This window comes from Notothenia rossii, assembly GCF_949606895.1.
Source record: "Notothenia rossii genome assembly, chromosome: 2".
NCBI classification, from domain to species: Eukaryota; Metazoa; Chordata; class Actinopteri; order Perciformes; family Nototheniidae; genus Notothenia; species Notothenia rossii.
The window spans coordinates 6,569,587-6,593,446 of NC_136904.1; the positions used below are offsets into that span (position 1 = coordinate 6,569,587).

Consider the following 23,860-nt stretch of genomic DNA (forward strand, 5'->3'; position numbering starts at 1 on the left):
CAGAAAAAGTCAGGACATTCTGATATAGAGTTTCAAAATAAAAGACCTTTGAAGTCTCATATATGAGCTATCATCCCTGTTTTTAGATGAGAATAAAACAAAAACTGTCCAGTATCATAGATCCATCTCACTCCAGGGTGATAGCAGGACACCCCATCTAGTCACTCAGAAAAAGTCAGGACATTCTGATGTAGAGTTTCAAAATAAAAGATGAAGTCTCATATATGAGCTATCACCCCTGTCCCCAAAGGTCTTTTATTTTGAAACTGTACATCAGAATGTCCTGATTTTTTCTGAGTGACTACATGGGGTGTCCTGCTACCACCCCTGTGGCTATAAAGATAGAAAGACTAAGCCTTGCACAGAGGCATGAAAATACATTTTCAAAATGCTCAACAGTGCTGCCAAAATTATAAACTGACTGCTCCACAATTTAAAATAAATGCTTTTATATATTTCTATTAGATGTGACTCTTTGGCGTTTCTGTTATTATTAACACTGCTGCTTTAGTTGTTCTGACTGCTAAAATCCTCTGTCATTCCGTGGGGTGGGGGAGCCGGGGGCTCGGATCCTCGTCATCTTTTTCATACCTGATGAGTTTGCATCCCTGTATGTTAAAAAGCCTCAGTCACCTTAATTCATGTAATAAAAACATCTCAGGTCAGTAACACTCAAAGCTAAATGTGCAATACCATGTTCAGCTGTGTTACTATTTATAATGTTATTGTTGTTACATCAGAAGATGTACATATTGGAATGATTTCTTAACTTACAGTAGGCTATTTTTTACAATGTGTGTTGGATTTATTAAATTACAATGAATATTGTCATTGTTGAAGGCTTTTAGAGAAGGGTGAACTATAAGCCTGAATTAGATAATATTTTATACCTAAAAACATAAAAGCCACAATAAATAAATCACAATTATTGTAGTTATTTTTACCTCCCGTATTGTTTTCAACCCACCAGCTTTTATGGTGTTGTTACGTCACTAACTGTAAGCTTGTCACATAGAGTCTATGGTCACTCAGAGTAACCTACTGTTAATTTAGCTGCTGGAGAAGAAAGATCAGGGGGGGGAGGGGGGAGAGAGCTGCCGTTTCATTCACACTGTTTAAAAAACGGTAACAACGGACTATTTTTCTTAGCGGATGCATGTCAATTTAAATCAATACATCCAACTATTTTTTAAATCAATAAAAACATTTTCTAAATCCATAAAAGCATTTAAATTAATATTGGGAGTCATGTCGTTACTTTGTTGAGAATGTGGCCATGTAATAAGCGGGATAATTTGCAGCGACTTGTTTCTTATGGGGAAAATAACACCCGTCATGCAGACCAATATCCCTCCGCTGCACGTTGGGATCCTGATCTGCCGACGAGGTTCCATTAAAATAGAAATATCTTTAGTGAATTACTGAGTTTAGGCACGTTAATAACTAGGGATGTAACGATACCAAAAACTCACGGTACGATAATATCGCGATAACAAGTCCACGGTACGGTATTTTTCGCGATATTGAATAATAAAGGGAAGGGGGGAAAAAAATCAGAATTTTTTTTTTCTTCAATAAAACATTTTTTTACTCGGAAAATGTTTTTTTATTAAATAATAAATCTGATTTTTACAGCATTTTTGTAGGATAGCAGTATTTTAAAGTGTCAAAAACACAGTGACAGTAACAGACTGGAACAAGAAAACCAGTGTTTTTTTACCTACTAGCAGTGGCGGTTCTACGGGGTGGCACGGGGTGGCAGCTGCCACCTCAGAAAAATGCCTTGCCACCCCAGCTGCCACCCCATTTGGCAGCTTTGTTTTGAAAGAAAAGTTGTGGCTCATCGGACATTTATGAGAGAAAATCTCTAATGTCCGAGTGCAAGTGAATGCAGCACAAGACGCGAGCCTTGTAACTCCTCCCCCCCCTGGCGCGAGCTTGGAAATATGATTGGCGGCGATTTCATTTGAACGGGAGGACAGCGCAAAACGAGAAGCATTTCGGATACAAGTCGACAGAAGGAATGAGGTATTTGCGGTCAGGGTATGGCTGGGGTAGGCTACAGCCATACTAATAAATGGCTTAGCCCCACCATGAAAAATGATGTTAAAGTAAGCAAAATAAAGTCTGCCAACTCGCGCGGAGTAAATTGCACAGACAGCAGTTAGTAAGATTGATTTCAGTAGCCACTTGTCTGGAAATACCGAAGATTAGAAACGGTTTTGAAAACTTTTGTCACGTAGTGATCGTCTTCTTAATAGAACATCTTTGATAATGTCTTCTGGCCAATCAGAATCACGATAACGGCGTGGTGTTGATGCAGGAAGTCCCGACGGAGAATACTTTTGCTGTAGTACATCTCGATATACATCGGTACAACTATAAGACCCTACGGTTTGATGATTGATAGGTGTGTGGACTGTCTTTCATTTTGACACACAGAACAATGGGGGCTATCCACCCTTATCCACAATGTAAAGTCATTCACACAGCCTCTTCCCTCTCCTCTCTGTGAGGAGCAGCAGGTTCAGCTTTCAGAACAAAGTAACAAAAAACTAAAATGACATTCATTTTATTAAATACCTCGTGTAGTAATATGCAGTGATGTATGTTTTAGCTGAATACACAGTTTTTTTTAACCCTAACTGATGCAGTTAGTCATTTCTTTAATGTTTGTTCTTTCTGATGTAAAGTCAAGGTTGTAACTGTTTGCAATGAAGTTGCGGGGCGCTGAACTGTTCCTTTGATTCTTTTGAATTATGATAGTAATTACTGGTCTTTCAAATTTGAAGGAGGGTGAGCAAGCATCTTGAGGAACATTCATCATTAACAAAAAATATAGTTTATTTAATAATAACACTGAAGATGTGAATCATAACAGTGATTGACAGCTGATAGGAATAATATGATTGTTAATATTATCATATTCATAAAGACACACATTGATGAGACAGTTAATTAATGTATTTATTGCAGCAGTCTGCATATTTGGTACCCCTGCTGGTCTAAGAGTTAAACCAACTCATTCAGTTAAAATTCATTAAATTACGTGTGCCACCTTATATATTTATATTTAAGGCTTTACTGATGTGCCACAATAATCTCACCTAATGTTATTGAGTTAAAATATCAATATTGTGGCTTTCCAAGTTAACATTGATTGATATGACTGCGATTAAATCAGAATATACTTCTGCCAGGGGATGCCACCCCTCAAATTCTCCTGCCACCCTCTTGCCACCCCATGACTATTTGTCTAGATCCGCCCCTGCCTACTAGTACTACCAAACAAAGTAAGCTTTGTTTTCTTTATGCCACTGCATCTCACAAATAAACAAGGACATTTAATAATCAGACCCTGCAATAAAATAAATCAAGTTTCACTTTAGTTTTTCAAGTAACTCAACTCAAACTCACTAGTCACTCACTCAGCATCATCAGACAGGTTTTTAGGAATATGAGAATGTCCACATTTCCAGGTATTTATAAGCTGGGATGTTTGGGCATTTACAATATCCCCTGCTCTGGAAAAAACTCTGTCGCTTGGTACTGATGTTGCTGGGACACCAGTGGTCGCGTTAACCGAATATTTTATTTAACAATGACGGAAAAATCTGAACGCAGTCTGTCATTTTGACAGATTAGAACAAACTCGGAACAGCGCCAACGTTTCCCCGCAGCCAGGCTCTGGTGTTATGCCGTGTTATGCATGCCCTCCAAAAGGAAATGATATAGTTTCAAAACCGTAGTTTGCCGTACAGATCAATACATGTCTGGGAGGTCTTGCTTTACGCTGTGCGCGTCCCGCGAGGTGCATGTACACTCGGCATAACACCGCCCCCCCCCCCCCCCCCCCCGTTGACAGTTCACGAGCATGCTCTATCGTGAACTTTTCAGACCCGACGGGTAATAAGGGATTATGACGGATATTTTACGATCCTGTCTGTCGAAATGACGGACAGCGAAAAAGTCTAACGCCAGGCTTATCAACAGGGCGAGATATAAATATATGGTTGATACTTGTCAATGTCTCTAGGTGTGTAAATGTAGCCCTGTAAATACGATGTCCTTTTGTGTTATCTGTTGTTTTATTTTCATGTTGTAACCTACTTGCTGCCATGTTAGAGAGGTCTCTCTTGAAAAAGAGATCGATGATCTCAATGGGACCACCTGGTTAAATAAAGGTTTAAAAAAAAAAAAGTGTTTAAAAAAAAAAAAGTGTTTAAAAAAACAACTTTTTTTTTAAATAATTTTTTTTTGAAAATCGCGGTAGATTTTGTCAGTCTCACGACGGTATTGGGAAGTTTATTTACCGCGATACCGCGATATTCGGTATATCGTTACATCCCTATTAATAACGTTTTAAGGAAGTTGAATACAGTATATTCATATGTGTCAGTGATTTCATGTCAATTCGGCGAACATAAACATAAATGATCGTGTTGAAGATGATGATTAAATTAGGATTAAAAATCGAGAGCCGGGCTGCATTTCCTCCCGTTCGTTTTTTTCGACTGAACAACATTATTTTGTTAAATAACAACATGGTGATGTTTTGTAAATGATTACATGTCTCTTATTTAGCACAGTAGTATGATATCCGTGACATATGGATCTTAACAAAGTTCCGCTGTACATCCAGCGTACTGTATCTGACTTTATTTCACATGAGCTCCAGTGTGGAACCCCACTGCACCTCCTGGTGGATCAATGATCCATTGCAGCTGGCTTCATTATAATTACATTTATCTATCACGGGGGCGGTCTCAAGTCAAGCTGGAGGTTTTCCCTTGAGCGAGGGCAGATCACGTACCAATCACGGCCCTCGCGTTTCAAACTGTCTGAAATGAATCGCTACATCTGTAGGTGCGTTGACGTGAGTTGTTTCTTTGTCATTCCAGAATTGGAGGACAATTTAGACACCAACATTTTTGAAAAATGAACCTTTTATTTTATAATGTTTTTTTATGTATTTAGGAAAAACAGATAATAAACCATCAAAAAAAGTGATTTGCCCAGATTGGCATCAAATGTATATTTTCCAATTAAGAATTACCCCTGTTACTCTAATTATAGTAACAGGGTTGAAAGTAACAGGGTTGAAAATCAATGCTAATTTGAGCTTTGACCTCAGGAATTACTGCTAGATGTAGCATGTAATGCTACTTTCCAAGGCAATGACAAACTTGGATATCTAATGCAAGAAAGATAACTTTGAAATTAATATGCTTTATTCTGGTAATATCAGTAACAGGGTTGAGTGGGTCAGAGTGCCACACTCTTTTACGACTGAAAAGATTGTAAAAAATATGAAAAACAAAAGAGAGGACTTAGTTTTGGTCTACCAATGGCACTAGCACATGGCTTGCTGATGTCACTTCCACTGTGTCATCTGACTTACAGTTTTTTCACTTCCTGTGCCAATCTAAAAAGGTTTGGGTAACAGGGTTGAACGCATGTTGACGGACACACCTTCTGTGCAAAATTACTGTTATTTAAAATATGTTTATGATTTAACAAATAGATTTTACCATTACAAGAGACATATATCAATAGAATAATACCAAGAAAAGTAAATAAAATCCCTATTTTAAATGTTATATTTGACATGCAAATTGGTCACCAAGAAGCGGGGACAAGAGAAAAATGCCATTTTAGGGGATGTTCGAGAGCTATTTGATAATTTAAATAATATTTTGAAACCACTTTTTCTACAACTTTATATACATTTTGTCTCAAGATAAGTATGTTTAACACAACACGTGCATGTTTTAGCATTTTGGGCATGGATTATTAGATTTTTTATATGGGGGACATGAAATGTCCTCCAATTCTGGAATGACCAATGATGGGATTCTACCTGAAAGCTCCGGTCCTTCGCTGTTCATCGTAGACGTTTCACTTTCAAACCTAAGAAAAAACACAAATATTAACTTTACATTGACGGAACCAAATTGTGTTTTCATGCAGATAATCAAATCAATCAAAACATGTGGTATTCCTCGCTGACATTTCAGTGTCACGCTCTTCATTAACTAAGTAGTTGCAGTATATCGACAGAACAAGTTAAATGTTTCCAGCAGGAGAGTAACGGAAACTTACCGCGCTTCATGCTGCAGCGGACTGAGGCTCTCTTTGCCTTCTGCTGTATTTGTACTGAACAGAAGTGAAACAGAAAGTAAATGCTGCACGCGCCCATCCTCTGGAGACCCACGTGCATCAGCCCCCCTTCTCATAATCAGTCCACTTCCGAGAAGTCACGTGGGACACACACACACACACACACACACACACACACACACACACACACACACACACACACACACACACATACACACACGTACACGTACACACAAGCACACATGTTGTGCTATGCGATTATACTGAATTTCACTAAAGTTAACTGCAGAGGACATGTAGAGATATATTATTGCATCTTTATGCTTTTTTAAAAATCATTTATACAATTATAGATTCTGTATTTGGAAAGTGAGCAGGGCAACAATTGTATTATCATTATATTTTCTTTTTACCAGAGACAGTTTCCACCTCAATGTAAATATACCAGAGTAGATACCACATTAGATAAAAAGTACTTTATTGATCAGAAATTGAGAACTATGATTATGATGATTATTATGATTACTCCTACTATGTTTGTATCAATATTATACTTTTATTTAATTTTATTTGACATTTTATTTCAACCTCTTATGTTTGGATGAATACATTTTAAATATGTTTTTCATATTAAAATGGAGCAACTTGAAAAAAAAAATGAAAAAATTCCCCTGAGATAAATAAAGTTGTTGGATTCTGATATGCTAGTGTGCCTTTGCTCTGGGTACTTTAATATGATGTATTTCATATTTTTGACAATACTAAAAAAGTAAGCCTACTTTGCTTTTTTATATGAATTATTACAAGATAATTTCACCACACTAGGGCCGGGACTAACAGAATAAAGGTAAATACTATTTATTGCCAATCTTTAAACACTTCTTTACTGAGGCACCCGCCCCAAAGCGAACTCAACTTGACCCACTTCCTGTTTCCTGTTGCAGCCTTGCCCACAGTAGTAGTTTTTTTTCCTATAAAATAAATGGATAGACAGACGGACACTTTATCGATCCCAAATTGGGAAATTATTTGGTAGCCTAAAGATGCAATAAGATATCTCTGTAGGTCCTCTGCAGTTAACTTTAGTGAAATGCAGTATAATCGCATAGCACAACATGTGTGCGTGGGTGTATGTGTGTGTGTGTGTGTGTGTGTGTGTGTGTGTGTGTGTGTGTGTGTGTGTGTGTGTGTGTGTGTGTGTGTGTGTGTGTGTGTGTCCGTCCCGCGTGACTTCTCGGAAGTGGACTGATTATGAGAATGAGGGCTGATGCACATGGTCATAATGAGTTATGACCTGCAGAGATAAAAGCAGTATGCGAATCCTGCCGGGGGTCAGAGCACTTGTACGCGGCTCTAAACCAGCAGGTAGCATGCACTGCGCTCGTCTCCCCTCGGGCGACAGGAAGCGGAGAGCGGACACTCTTGCTGCTGTGGCCGAGGAGGACGATTGGCCCGTCCAGGCTTACGAGCCCGCGGATGGGGCCTCGTGTCCCTGGGGCAGAGTGCCGGGCAGGAGTCCGAAGCAACTCCTGCCCCGCCTCCCTCCACGGTTCACCGTTCGGTTCTCCCCTCCCTCCTCTCCCCCGGACGGGGGAGACAGAGTTGGAACAGGATGCCAGCTTGGCGGCCGAACATGCTTTCCCCCTCTCCGTCACCACAGCGTGGCGGCGTCTGTTACGGAGACGGCCAGAAAAGTGCTACTGGACGCTCCAATCAGCCCGGACGGGCTGTTCGGACCCCAGTTCCACGCCATGGTGGAGTCCATGAAGACGGCCGCGGAACAGGTGGACGGCATTCGCCAGCATGTACAGCTGGCTCCAGTCGGCTGAGCTGCCACAGCGGCACCAACGCCCGCAAGCGGAGAGACGCCCAGAGCAACCGCCCCGGCGGCTGTAGGGGCTCCGTCCCACGTCTCCGCTCCCCCGCCACCCCAGAGACAGGGTCTCCCGGCGGCGGGTCAAATGGGGCTCCCCCGCTCCTGGTCTGCTCCGCGAGAGCCTCCGAGGAAGCGGAGCCGGTAATTAAGCCGGCTGCCACTAATCTGTTGATTAAGTAGACAGCAGGGCTCCCTGCAGAAGCCTGCTGGTTTTAACCTATCGGTTAATAAACCTGCAGAGCTTGCGGCATTCCCCTGTCCGAGATACGCCTCCTACACACGGTCATAACCCATGAGCGCCGGTATAACGCCTCATGTGGACAGCACTGCACACACCTCCACTCATCCCCTGAGCGTGTACACGCCTCATGATGACAGCCGGAGTGAAACGCAGCGTGTGGAGGTTTCCTCGCAGCCCTTTCGCCTCACGGGCAGCGGCGGCGAGGGCAATGCCCCGCCTCCCTTCACGGTTCACCGTTCGGTTCTCCCCTCCCTCCTCTCCCCCGGACGGGGGAGACAGAGTCGGAGCAGGGTGCCAGCTTGGCGGCCGAACATGCTTTCCCCCTCTCCGTCACCACAGCGCGGCGGCGTCTGTTACGGAGACGGCCAGAAAAGTGCTACTGGACACTCCAATCAGCCCGGACGGGCTGTTCGGACCCCAGTTCCACGCCATGGTGGAGTCTATGAAGACGGCCGCGGAACAGGTGGACGGCATTCGCCAGCATGTACAGCTGGCTCCAGTCGGCTGAGCTGCCACAGCGGCACCAACGCCCGCAAGCGGAGAGACGCCCACAGCAACCGCCCCGGCGGCTGCAGGGGCTCCGTCCCACGTCTCCGCTCCCCCGCCACCCCAGAGACAGGGTCTCCCGGCGGCGAGTCAAATGGGGCTCGCCCGCTCCTGGTCTGCTCCGCGAGAGCCTCCGAGGAAGCGGAGCCGGTAATTAAGCCGGCTGCCACTAATCTGTTGATTAAGTAGACAGCAGGGCTCCCTGCAGAAGCCTGCTGGTTTTAACCTATCGGTTAATAAACCTGCAGAGCTTGCGGCATTCCCCTGTCCGAGATACGCCTCCTACACACGGTCATAACCCATGAGCGCCGGTATAACGCCTCATGTGGACAGCACTGCACACACCTCCACTCATCCCCTGAGCGTGTACACGCCTCATGATGACAGCCGGAGTGAAACGCAGCGTGTGGAGGTTTCCTCGCAGCCCTTTCGCCTCACGGGCAGCGGCGGCAAGGGCAATGCCCCGCCTCCCTTCACGGTTCACCATTCGGTTCTCCCCTCCCTCCTCTCCCCCGGACGGGGGAGACAGAGTCGGAGCAGGGTGCCAGCTTGGCGGCCGAACATGCTTTCCCCCTCTCCGTCACCACAGCGCGGCGGCGTCTGTTACGGAGACGGCCAGAAAAGTGCTACTGGACACTCCAATCAGCCCGGACGGGCTGTTCGGACCCCAGTTCCACGCCATGGTGGAGTCCATGAAGACGGCCGCGGAACAGGTGGACGGCATTCGCCAGCATGTACAGCTGGCTCCAGTCGGCTGATCTGCCACAGCGGCACCAACGCCTGCAGCAGCCGCGGCGTCCACGCCGGCCACAGGAGGCCGCAAGCGGAGAGACGCCCACAGCAACCGCCCCGGCGACTGCAGGGGCTCCGTCCCACGTCTCCGCTCCCCCACCACCCCAGATACAGGGTCTCCCGGCGGCGAGTCAAAGGGGAGTGAAGCTCCCCCGCTCCTGGTCTGCTCCGCGAGAGCCTCCGAGGAAGCGGAGCCGGTAATTAAGCCGGCTGCCACTAATCTGTTGATTAAGTAGACAGCAGGGCTCCCTGCAGAAGCCTGCTGGTTTTAACCTATCGGTTAATAAACCTGCAGAGCTCGCGGCATTCCCCTGTCCGAGATACGCCTCCTACACACGGTCATAATAACCCATGAGCACCGGTATAACGCCTCATGGGGACAGCACTGCACACACCTCGACTCATCCCCTGAGCGTGTACACGCCTCATGATGACAGCCGGAGTGAAACGCAGCGTGTGGAGGTTTCCTCGCAGCCCTTTCGCCTCACGGGCAGCGGCGGCGAGGGCAATGGCGTGGCTCGTCACCATGACGACCATTACAGCACATCACAGAGAAGCCAGAACGGGGGAATGAGCAGTATTCCAGGCTGAGTGCCCCCAGCGGAAGCGCCCGCAGCGCCACGGCGCCAGGGCTCGCTGCAGAAGCCTGCCGGTTTTAACCTATCGGTTAATTAACTGCAGAGCTCGCTAATTAAGCCGGCTGCCACTAATCTGTTGATTACCAGCAGGGCTCGCTGCAGAAGCCGGCCCGTTTTAACCTCGGTTAATAACCTGCAGAGCTCGCGGCATTCCTCTGTCCGAAATACGCCTCCTACACACGGCCTTAATAAACCCATGAGCGCCGTTATAACGCCTCATGTGGGCAGCACTGCACACACCTCCATCCATCCCCTGAGCGTGTACGCGCCTCATGACGAGAGTCGGAGTGAAACGCAGCGTGTGGAGGCTTCCTCGCAGCCCTTTCGCCTCACAGTGGCGGCGAGGGCAATGGCATCACAGAGAAGCCAGAACGGGGGAATGAGCAGTATTCCAGGCTGAGTGCCCCCAGCGGCAGCGCCCGCAGCGCCACGGCTTCAGGTCTCGCTGCAAGAAGCCTGCTGGTTTTAACCTATCGGTTAATAACCTGCAGAGCTCGCTAATTAAGCCGGCTGCCACTAATCTGTTGATTAAGTAGACATGCAGGGCTCGCTGCAGAAGCCTGCCGGTTTTAACCTCGGTTAATAACCTGCAGAGCTCGCGGCATTCCTCTGTCCGAGATACGCCTCCTACACACGGTCATAATAAACCCATGAGCGCTAGTATAACGCCTCGTGTGGACAGCACTGCACACACCTCCATTCATCCCCTGAGCGTGTACACACCTCACGATGAGAGCCGGAGTGAAACGGAGCGTGTGGAGACTCCCTGGCGTGGCTCGTTGCCATGACGACCACAGAACATCTCGAGCATGTGCGCCCGCTCTTAGAGTGTTTCTCAGAGTGGCAGCGCGTGTGTCTGATGGAGAGATGGATGAGCAGGCTGATCAGCAGAGGATACGTCCTTTAGTTCACCTCTCCCCCCCCCCCCACAGTTCAATGGGATACAGCAAACACTCCTGTCCTCCCAGAAGCTATGTCTTGCGCTCCAATCCGAGCTGCTGGAACTCCTGTTGAAAGAGGATATTTCCAGGGTTCCTCAAAGGGAGGAAAATCAGGGGTTTTCACTCCCGTTATTTTTCTAATCCCGAAAAAGACTGGGGGAATGAGACATCCTGGATCTGTCAGTATTCCACATGCTGACGATCAAACAGGTGCTGGAATGTTTTCACCAGGACGACTGGTTCACTTCCACCTGAAGGATGCATACTTCCACGTACCCATCATCCCGAAACACAGGAAATTCCTGCGTTTTCTCATTTCAGGGAATATCAGACCAGACAATCGTCTGCCGTTTGGATATTTCCTGGCTCCTCGCATTTGTGTAGAGAAGGCTGGAGCCACTACACAGAGGAGGGATGAGAGTGTGGTTTTCCTCTGGACGACCTGCTATTTGCTGGCTCGCCCCAGGGAGGAAGTCGCTTTACAGACGGTACATCTCGTATCGCATCTGTCAAAGCCTGGGTTTCATAATAAATTGGAAGAAGAGCTGTCCTCTTCCCTCTCAGACAATCGTTTATCTGGGAGTGGAGTTAAACTCAGCCAGCATGAGAGCGCGACTCTCGCGGCAGCGAGGGGAAGAACTGACAGCTCTCCTCCGGCGTGTCACAACCACACAGCCCTCTCCGTGACGCAGCTGCTCGGCGTTGGCGTCAGCTGGTCACGTGATGATCCCCCTGAGTCTCTTCCAACAGGGGGACACTCCAGAAGTGGTTCATTCGCTGCAAAAGCCTGCTGTTTTAACCTATTGGTTTATAAACTGCAGAACTCGCGGCATTCCTCTGTCCCAGATATGCCTCCTACACACGGTCATAATAACCACGAGCACCGTTATAACGCCTCGTGTGGACAGCATGCACACACCTCTCATCCCCTGGGCGTGTACCCGCCTCATGAGGAGAGACGAAGTGAAAGACAGCGTGTGGAAACTCCCTCGCAGCCCTTTTGCCTCACGGGCAGCGGCGGCGATGGCGTGGCTCGTCACCATGAAGACCATTACGGCACTTCACAGAGAAGCCTCTCCCCCCAGCAGTTCCATGGGATACAAGAAACACTCCTGTCATCCCAGGAACAGTGTCTTGCGCGGTTTTTACCCCTGCTATGTTTCTAAATATCCTCTGTCCGGTGCGCGCGCTGTCCTGCTATGTGGTGCGCACGGCGGCCTTGCGCCGTTCTCAGCGCCTGTTCTTGCACTATAGAGAGAGCTCAATCGGGCAACCTCTGTCTGCGCAGCGGCTGTCACACAGGTTGTGTGAGGCTGTGTCACAGGCATATGTCTCCTCTGGGGTGGAGCCCCCGGAGAACATCAATGCGCACTCCACCAGAGGAATTTCCTCCTCCACGGCTTTGCACGGAGGAATGTCAGTGGAAGATATTTGCACCAGTGCATGACATTAAGGATTTTGGGAGATGGCCCTGTAGGCCAGCTAAGCTAATTTACAGATGGCCCTGAGCCCAATAGAGATTGCCCTGAAAAATGTGCGCGGACGAAATGACGCACGAAGGGTTTGGGGGGCCTCCTCCTAGAACATTTACATTTTTGCAGGTCTTAAATGCTGTCTGGTGCATTCTATAAACTGAATCATAAGATGAACCACCACAATATTACAATTTCAATTGTATTCTTCATTTCACTTGTTTATGTTTGCTCGCTTGCATGCCCTGCATAGCTATAATAAATACTTAAGTTGTTGGTCAAGACACTTTCCATCAGATGAAGACAAATGCCTTCCCAGATGTAAAAAAGTAGAAAACATTACATGCAGTTATAACTGCCAAAACAAACATTATTTACGCTATTATGGCCCCTGTTAAAAATGTTTGTAATGTTATCTATTGTAAATTGGTCGAAGGAATGCCTCCTCATCCAGAAGCTGACCAAGCAGACCCGAGCAGCCGAGTGCATCCGCGAAGCACACACAATGGCGATGTCAGAGTTCCCGTTAGCAAGCAAATCTAAATCTCTTCGGTCAAAATGTCCGGTCAAAATAATTTCCCTTTAGCGCAATACCGCTTCAGTTCCGCCACTTATGTGACAGACAAGAAGAGTATGTGACAGACAAGAGTAGTCAATTCTAATGTGTAACACTTAATGTGGAGAAAGAGATGTGCTGTATGGGTTGATTGTGCGTTGATCTGTTGCTAATGCCTCGGGGTTCCGGTGGGCATGTAAACAAATGCATAATGCTGCGCTATACTTTGTGGCCTCACCCAGTTGCATAGCGACACTTATTGTTTAGGTCACGGTTTCTTTTAATAAGCAGGTAGTCATATCATTAGCTAAAACTAGCTGGATCTGATCGATATGGACATAAACGCGAGTGAAGTCTAATCTGACGGGAGAGAGAGATCAGCTGCTGCTGACGAGTCGATACGCAGCTCTGCATGATCACATGCAGCGGTGAGCGGAACAAAACACACACTTCAGGTTAGAATATCACACGTAGCTATTTTAATTATCTCTCAAACTACCTAAACTAGTTATAGATATGTTTAGTTTTACTGTCGGGTCACTCATTACTGGATCCGCGAGCTGCATGATACTGGTATAATAGATTGCCCGATCGGGCAACCAGCAGGTGAGGTATTCATTGCCCGAGCTAAATACTAGATGGCCCCGGGCCATCGGGCAGTCCTTAATGTCGAGCCCTGGTGCATCTTGGTCTTCCCCCTGTTCATTTATTCATTTTTATTTGAGGGATGTCTCCCATTCCTCTCTGACACACCCTGTACTGGGTGTCCTGTTGGGGTGAGTGACGTCAGGGAGCCAGCTGTGCGCCTCTCTCCTGCCTTTTGGCACACGGAGAGCGGCCCATTTCCCCTCTTATAGGAGGGATGTTCCTTTTTCCTCTAACACACTTTGTACGGAGTGCCTGGTCAGAGTGAGTGACGTCAGGGATCCAGCTGTGCGCTCTCCTGCCTGTCTGCACGCAGAGAGCTGCTGTTCCCCCACTACGATCGCAGGACGAGGTGGGACTTTTGTCTCTACTTTCTCACAGCGGCCGGTATGTATTGTTCCCAGCCTTCACCCCGTCGGGAAGATAGGCATGTTTTGCTATGTTCCAGGTACGGTGATGAGCCATTACGCATGGCACATCAGGCAGGGGGGTGTTCTTGAGCAGGTATGTCTGTGCTTCTAGTGCCGGGCGGACCCAGTGGGGCGCAGACTACATCATGCTTCGCCCTTAACCCAATAGCGATAGCCTTAGAGGGCGAAGCCATATACGAAATAGAACTGAGGTTACCCACTGTAACCCCAGCTTCTATGAGTAAATGGTGCAGCCCTCTAAGTGCGGGGCCCCACTGGCTCTACGAATAGCTGAAGAAAAGTTATGTTGTATGGGAGCAGATTGCCGGGCCACCTTCCTATTTATACCGGAAGGAGGACCGAGGGTGGGGCCCACCTTGCGGATGGGCGTGGACTACAAGTGTTTCAGTGCTGCGCGGGGGCGCAGGGGGATTACCCAATAGCGATAGCCTTAGAGGGCTGCGCCATTTACTCATAGAAGCTGGGGTTACAGTAGATAACCTCAGTTTAGACTCGTATCCAAGGTGACGCTACAGTAGGGGATGGCTGCGTCTTGAGTTGTAGACTCCGGTGCTAGTGGATCGCCGGAGCTATAGATTAACATTTGCATGCTTATTGTAGTTGTAAGGGCAAGGCCTGTGGCACCATGGAGCATATGTGTGGGCTGGACCGGTATTTTACAGGAAAGGAGTGATCAGAGGGTCGAGTTGTTGATTCTTGTTCAGTTTTCATCTTCCTCACCCTCTCAGACTTTGAGTTGCGCGCGCTGCTAAAGGGTTATGGCTAGAAAGGATCCGTCTTGTGTAAATATGACGTCACGTTCTCGTTGTAACTCTCGTTGTAATCGGAGCGGCTCGGAAACACATCTACAGCAGTAACATGATGCAACATACACATTAATACAGAAGCAATATTAATAGAGAAACATCAGACTTAATAGTAAAACACTGCAAGGGAACATTTTTGTCAGAAATCGGGAGAAATGCGGGTGTTTCCCGCGAAAATCGGGAGGGTTGGCAAGTATGACACACACACACACACACACACACACACACACACAATGTTCGTATTTAGTCTCCTGATTTTAAATGCCCTAGTATGGTTTTGTCACCATTTCCATAGCCCCACCAAAAATATTTTCCACCAGCCGCCACTGTAGATATACTGCAACTACTAAGTAAATGAAGAGCGTGACACTGAAATGTCAACAAGGAATACCTCATGTTTCATGTTTTTTTATTGATTTGATTATCTGCATGAAAACACAATTTGGTTCCGTAAATGTAAAGTTAATATTTGTGTTTTTTCTTAGGTTTGAAAGTGAAACGTCTACGATGAACAGAGAAGGACCAGAGCTTTCAGGTAGAATCCCATCATTTATATACTAGGTGTTGAAAAGCAGTGGGGACATGAGGGCTCAAAAGGGCGTAGGCTGCCAGAGTCCTAAATACCGTTGTTGAATCAGCAGAGTGCAAACCTCAAACTGTTAGACCGTGGGTCGCCGCCCTTTGTTTCCAGTTGAGTTCGCTTTGGGGCGGATGCCTCAGTAAGGAAGTCTTTAAAGATTGGCAATACATAATGTTTACCTTTATTCTGTTAGTCCCGGCCCTAGTGTGGTGAAATGAACTTGTAATAATTCATATAAAAAAGCAAAGTAGGCTTACTTTTTTAGTATTGTCAAAATAACAAATACATCATATTAAAGTACCCAGAGCAAAGGCACACAAGCATATCAGAATCCAACAACTGTATTTATCCCAGGGAATGTTTTTGGGAGAAAAGATATGCAATAATAGCATCAAATTAAATATTGATAAAATTAAAAAGTTGAAGTAAACATTTTGAAGATCGAATAAATAATTATATTCAAACATAAGAAGGTGAAGAAAGTAAAAGTGTCAAATTAAATAGAATACACATATTTACATAAACATAAGTAAAGTAAAATGTGCAATAACAACAATAAAATAAACTTAAGATAAATATAATAAGTAAAATATAAAATAATAATATTTATATAAAGTTGAAAAGTTTAAGTAAAACTTTAAAAAAAAGATCAAATATATAAATATTTGTTTATAAACATGAGAAGGAACATTCAAAATAATCAATATAAATAAAGAAGGATTCAGATATTGACAAAAACATAACAAGTTGAAGTAAAAATGTGAAATAACAAGATAAAATAAAATGTGTATATAAAGTAAAACTTTCAATAATAGATCAGATACATAAATATATTTAAACATAAGAAGGTAAAGAAAGTAAAAATAGAATATGAATATTGACAAAAACATAAGTAAAGTAAAAATGTGCAATAACAAAAAAAATTGTTTATATTAAAATAAGAAGTTCAGGCATAAAATAATAATATTGATATAAAGTTGAAGTAAAAATGTAAATAAAAGATCAAATAAATACATATATTTATATAAACATAATAAAGTAAATTCAAAATATGCAATAAAAACATTAAAATAAAGATATTCATATTAACATCAGTCTTGCTGTTCTTTATGCTGGGTTATGATATTACTCATACACATGAGATGTTTTGATGATTACATTGTTTGCAGCACAAGATGGTCCTCATAATCCAGCTACTTAATGTTGGTCTAAGTAAGTTAGTGCAATTAACTTTAAAATGACAGCTTTCTGTAATTATTCCTGGGAATTTTCAAAATGAAACACAAAGCTGACAGAACAAAATGTCTTACTGCATGTTGTTGTTTTTAAAAGTAGTTGCAGCCCTACTCAAAATAATGCAAACTCACAGATGGAATGAAGAAGGTGTGTACAACAGACTGAATTACCACATGTTGATACACTTGGCCCCATAAGAGGGAGAGAGAGCAAAGAGTAGATCAAACAGAGAGGAATTAACAGAATGATGGCGTCAGTATAGTGTGAATTTATTTACCTTTTACTTTAACAATGTACAAAATATTGTGGACCATTCATTGGAACATTTCATCTGATTCCCATGCAGTACTTCAAAGATCACTTGTGCTGCTGCCCACTGACATGGTTTTTAATCTAAATGCACATATCTACAGCAGGGAAATGGGCATGCCCTGGGTATTTATACAATCTTAAAAATGTTTAACACCTCTACTCTTACTCAAGTGAAAACTATTCAAAAAGGGGCACACCCTATTTCAGATCATTTCGAGTTAATTATTTTTCAAACACTAAAGTAAATGGGAAAATGTAAGGACTCTATTTATTTGGTACAAACATCATGTGACGTTATGAATCAATGCAGTAATGTGATGCGTTTTTTTTTTTGTATATATATTTTCAAAAAATATGATTTCTTTATTGAAAACTCTGATTTATTTTCAATATCTTTAATGTCATAAGACTTCAATTGAATGCAGCATTGTATTCATTCACAATAAGTGGGACAAACATCTGTTTATTGGACCAATCTTCCATTTTTAACAATTATAATATATCAACATTTATTTCATTGGAAACTTGTGGATTTTTAAAAAAAGCTTCCATATGGTTTGATGCAGAACTGTATAACAACACGGGACAAGTAGGACACGCATGTTTTTATGTTTTAAGGGTTTTTTTATGGTTATTGTTTAAAACCTTAAGTAGTTTCTGTATTGAAAATCCTTTTTTTTTTTTATTGCTCATTATGTGGCCCAATCACTCCAAATCACTGCAGCATCTTTCTTAATGACCGTGATAAACTTCACTGACAGCTGCCCCTTTAAGTTGTTTTGTTTGTTTAACTTAATTATTTAATTGGCTTTAATAAGATTTAAAGAACCACCTTGAAACTATTGAAACTTTGAACTTGGTGTACTTTGCTTAGACTTTGTGCACACAGGAAACCAAATGTTGCTTTCTGACTGTTGTTTTTAAGCTGGGGTTTTAACTCCTTGATGTATAGATAAAAGCTCCACTGCCAGACAATGGAACACATGCACATTTGTGGTTCTTAGAAAATAAACATTGTAAGATCTTTGACCAATGAAAGCCTGTCCGCCGACACACTCAGACATTATCAGTGTTGTAAAGAAGTACTTCATTTTTGTACTTGAGTAAAAGTAGCAATACTAAATGTTATATCATCAGTGTTTACTGTAAAGCTACTGCAAACACCTTTTAATTGATATGCTTCAATCGGACTAAATCAGAATTGTATTGCTACACTACACTAGACAGTAGGAAACACCTCTTTGATCATATTAGACATATTAATAATATTTCTCTAAGCAGTATAATATTGGCAGTTAGCGCAGCGGTTTTAAAAAAGGATATTGGTTTTGATTGTCTTCAACTGATCTACAATGAATAAGCAATAACACACTGTGTGCTTCTTTGAAAAATAAAAGTACTAAAAAAAAAGTAAAAAAAGGCTTTATTTTGTTACCCTTTAGGTTTCAAAGCACAGGGGAGTTGAAGGAAAAGTCAGACCATGTCTACAAACACAGGTGAAGAACATGCAGGTAAACTCCCCCATTCACTCAACTTTGATGTGTCCTGATGTACTGTGTATAGACATACAAATTAAATTGTTAAAAGATGTATCAAGATTTATATAAAGTGGAAAAATGACCACACAAATAACTAAATGCATATTTGATCTCTTAGAATTGCGGAAATACATAATCACAGAGATTCAAATTATTCACAGATCTTGGTGATGTGCCAACAATGTGTAATTCACCCAAATTCACCCACTGCTAGCTTGCAAACATTGATGTAAAATAATCCACAATTTTAAAATAATTGTAAAATGGTTAAATGAATGGTCCCATTAGTAAGTAAGTAAGTAAGTAAAGTTTATTTATATAGCACTTTTCACAGAAAGGATTCACAAAGTGCTTCACAGTGAGATCACGATAAAAAGGAGAATACATGGTGTAAAACAAGGAACACACAGCTACATATACACATCAAAACACAACATCAAAACATAAAACAAACTGTCAAAAAGAACCTTCACCTTTACTAAAAGTCTGTCTAAACAACAAGGTTTTCAGCTGCTTTTTAAAAGGCTCCACAGAGTTTAAAGTGCGCAAGGAAAGTGGCAGCGCGTTCCACAGTCTGGGGGCCACTGCTTGAAAGGCTCGATCCCCTCTGGTTTTAAAGTGCGTGTGCGGAATGACCAGCAGGCATTGGTCAGAGGATCTAAGAGAACGTGCAGGATTATAAAGTTTCAGCAGCTCAGAAATATAGGCAGGGGCTTGATTATTTAGAGCTCTAAAAGTGAGGACTAGTATTTTAAAATGTATCCTGACACTGACTGGGAGCCAGTGTAGTTCTGCTAAAACTGGTGTGATGTGCGCTCTTTTACTAGTGTGGGTTAAAAGCCTTGCAGCAGAGTTTTGAACAACCTGGAGACGATGAAGATCCTTCTGGCTCAGGCAAGTAAAGAGACTATTGCAGTAGTCTAGGCGGGATGAAATAAAAGCATGAATGATCATCTCTAGTTCCACCTTTGATACTAAGGTTCTCAGCTTTGAGATGTTCCTCAACTGGAAAAAGCAGCTCCTGATCAGTGTTTTAGTGTGTTGTTTAAATGACATGGTTGAATCAAAAACAACACCTAAATTCCGAAGACTTGACTGGGTGGACGAGTCAAGGCTACCCATGTGGTGGCTAATAAGAGGGATCCGGTTTTCTGGAGCAATGATCAGAGTCTCTGTCTTGTCCGAGTTAAGTTGGAGAAAGTTTAGGGGCTACCTAATATCTAAATATGACTGTTCTCTTTAACAGTTCTTTTCACCTGTCTCTCTAAACTGCAACACTTGAAACACAGAGAAATGATTGAAAACGAAGTAATGAAACTCTTGAGTGATCGCAAACACTGCACACTTTCTGATGAACAGTTGAAACGTGACTTTCAACAGATGTGGACAAAAGTCACTTTAAATGTGTCTGGACTGAAAGAGCTTAACATATCTGAAAAAGTCCTTGAACAGTTTCTCAAATCGTAACTTCAATGAGGATTTACAGAACATTACAGACCTAAAGGACATTGGCAAGGGTTCTTCTGAGGTCAAATCTGAGCATGTACATTTAGGTTTGAAAAGTTTGGCATTCTGGAAACAAGAAGCTTCACAGAGAGAGTTGCAGAGTTTTGCAGACACTGCCATTGAGTCTTGCACACGGTCTGTACGTGGTATTGCAAAAACTGATGCAGACTACCATGACTCTTTTACAAAGGATCTTTTGGAAAAGGTAGATTTATCCCTAAAAGGCAAGCGTTTCCAACTGAAGTTTGAGATTGACCTGAAACTTCACATTTGTGGCATTGCCTCAAGAGAGTTCCTTCAAATGCACAGACATTTCTTGTCAGCAAGGGATCCCAGAATTCAGCTGGAAAAGTACAAGCCACAGTACTTGTTGGATTTTATCGATCTATACAAAAATAGAGATGATTGCCAACGCAAAGCAGATGATTTCGTCAGACTTTGTATCAAACCTGCTGTGGAAGAGTACATCAGTAGACATCTGGGAACTAACATTGTGGATGAAGTTTTGGCAGGCCGCCATTCAGCAGAGTACAGTTCACAAAACTTTTTCCAGTACAACATTCAGAAAGAGTTGCTGCAAAAGGAAGACTTTCAGAGTTTTGTCAAGTTCATTTGTAAATATGAAATGTATGTAAAGGATTTGATATTTCAGCACATCTTGGAAGAAATGTCAAAGGACAAAGCTTTATGCAAACTGAAAAGTCAGAATCTGAAAGTCATAGTTAAGAAAATAACAGATGCAACTGAAAGGGCCTCAAAAGGAGAGGATGGTGTCCTGCTGCCAGATAACAAGGAAAGCATCACAGAGCTAATCAAAAACATGCGCAGATATTTGACCAAAGATATCTCGCTTTCAGAAGAGGCTGAAAAAACCGCCCTGTTCCAAATCCAAAGCACATGCCATCCATTTAAAGAGAGCCTCATCAAATCATTGAGAGAAATTAATGAACAGCTGCAGGAGGAGTTCTCAAAATCTGAAAACATCACTGAGACTGTGAACAAACTTCCAACCAAACCACAGGATGAGCTTTTCAGTCAGGGTGTTTGGTTGTGGAAAACAATGTCCATTTTGTAAAGTTCCTTGTGAAGCTGGAGGTAAACAACATGAGAAACATCATGCAGCTGTTCATCGGCCAAAAGGTCTCGGTGGATACAGGATTGAAGACACTCAGAAGCTGGTGGAAACAATGTGCACAACTGATGTTCACAGTGAACGTGAATTCAGATGTCCAGACACTAATGGAGAGTCGCATCCTTACAAGGATTACAGCACAATCTACCCAGACTGGCTCATTCCTCCAGACTACACCATTAAGGCATCTGACTACTGGAAGTATGTCCTGGTTAAATACAATGAGAGATTTGCCCAAGAATACAACTCTAAGCCAGCTGATGTTCCAGAAGAATGGACTAGCATCACACAGGAACAAGCACTGAAAGGCTTGAAGGAAGCATTCAACATTACATGAACAACATACATGTGTGATCCTGATAAATATCTCTTTAACAAGAGAGAAAACCAGAAGGAACTGAACACGCCAGGGCAAAAATAAAAAACAGATCGACACTGTTGTGATAAAGTTGACTGCACCGTGATCTTTAGTGGCATCCTGGGGTTTGACGATCACTATTATTGACAACTGTTGATTTTAAGAAGTTGCAGAGAAGTTCAAAAGATAGTTATGTGTGGCGTGTTCTTTTTAAGATTACAAATGTTTTGTTTTCCTTCATCAATCTTCTATAAGACCTCATGGACAATGACTAGTATGCACCATAATGATGTTAACAAAAAAGAGGAACAATTCTTTAAATCTTTATTTTCCCTTTTTTTCCCAATTTCCAAGATAATATTTTCCTCTGTGTGTGATGACTGGTGTAACAAAATATGATTCTGAAAATGATGTACGTCATCGTCCACCTGAAGAAAGAGATTGTGTTATTTGTTTTTGTCCTTTTAGTTTCTTGACTGCTACATTTATTTTCAGTAAACTGTTAAACGTTGTGCATTATAACTGGAGTGCACAACAAAGAGATGTCAATGCTAAAGATGCTTTGCTACAAAGACCGTGTTGGAGACAAAGAGATGTTTTGTGATGTAAATGTCCGCATGACTCATGTATCGCTTCACATTTGATTTTTTAAGTAACAAGTTTTGCAGATAAAAACCAGGAGGAAAAATGTATGATTTCATACCAGTCTGAGAATAATACATAAAGATACAAATACTTACTTTTTCTTGTTTTATTATTTGTATTCATTCCTTGTGTTCATGCAATGATGTCTAAAGACCATGTGATGAGATCATGTTTGTTTTTGTTTTTACTACTTATTATTACTTTCTCCACAGTTTTTTTTTGTTTTGTTTTAGTATTCAAATTTTTTTGTAAATATAGACGTTGATGTGTACTTGGAGAGAACATAAGCCAGCCTCAGTTGAAATACTGTAAGTGCATGTTGATGACTTTTTGCTTCATGTGCAAATACTGTGGCATCCTTCACATCTTGTTGATGAGGAACTTTTGATTTTCATTATGTTAGACGGATAATGATGTGATGAACAAGTCTGAAAGAAGGACTGTTTGTTTGCTCTGATTTAATTTTTTGGAGTTTTTTTTTTTGATGATTTTCATAAAGACTAGTGCAAAAGATAAAGAGGCTGATGTTGTTGATGATGTTAAAATACAAGAACAGAGAAACAGATGTTATCTCATATGTCTTCAATATGTTTACTGTTATAGTTTCATTCAAGACATTTTATCATTTATATTTTTACTTTTAAATGGTTTTTTAATAATATTTTTGAAAAACTCACAATGCCGTGTGCACAAAATGATGATGTAGGCAAAGATTAATGATGAGATCATGTTTTACTTAGTTTTATTTTTACTACTTATTATTACTTACTCAATTTATTTACTTTTGTTTTATTATTAAACTTTGCTTAATGCACAAAGGCCATGAGACACAGATGTTATCTAAGGGCATCACTATTCTTTAATATTTGTACTGTTATAGTTTCATGCAAGACATTTTCATCTTTTCATTTATATGTTTTACTTTTAAATTTTCCATTTGTTTTATTCTTTTCAAATAATTTGATTAAAGAACATTATGCTGTGTGCACACTATGATGTTGTGGGTCTGTGTCGTACCAAGACCATGTGATTAAATCATGTTTACTTACTATTATTATTCTTACTCATTTTTTTTTTTTTCAACACTTATTGCATTGCATCCTTAGTGCTTAAAGTACAGACCATGAGAAACAGATATTTTCTAACATGTACTCATTATTCTTTAATATGCTCTACTGTTCTGTTTGTTTGAAGTTAAGTGAATAAGAAATGTTTATGTTGGTGTAACTGACTTTTGTCTGTTGAATATATATGGTCTAAACAAGCCAACAGCAGAGAGTACTGTTGATCATGGTATTGATATTTTCAGATATATTAAAAGTTGATCCAGAAAAGAAAGTTGAAAAATTGTTGTTACTTGTATTCAGGTTGACAAACATAAAGTTGTGTGCATAATGGAAACCAACACAAATGATATGTTGTCAGATCCTATGAAAAAAAAAATGTTAAAGCAAATATAACAATAAAATGATTCTGATCAAAGTCAGTT

General features: G+C 42.2%; 1 protein-coding gene and 1 long non-coding RNA gene across 7 annotated transcripts in view; one reads left to right on the plus strand and one right to left on the minus strand.

Moving 5' to 3' along the window:
* Positions 1-23,860, minus strand: part of LOC307030444 (up-regulator of cell proliferation-like) — a 93,023-nt gene that overhangs the window by 30,740 nt on the left and 38,423 nt on the right. For 4 of the 6 annotated variants that reach the window (XM_079666880.1, XM_079666876.1, XM_079666879.1 and 1 more), the window contains exon 2: positions 5,861-5,910. The exons of 1 other annotated variant lie outside the window; for it this stretch is intronic. The gene's annotated coding sequence lies outside the window, so the exon portion shown is untranslated. Of the gene's footprint in view, positions 1-5,860; positions 5,911-6,102; positions 6,240-23,860 lie in introns of those variants that run through there. One more of the 6 variants, XM_079666875.1, reaches the window with a different exon arrangement.
* On the plus strand, positions 14,023-23,853 carry LOC307029996. Its single transcript, XR_013805468.1, has 2 exons — positions 14,023-15,599; positions 18,635-23,853. It is a non-coding gene; the product is annotated as an uncharacterized lncRNA (long non-coding RNA).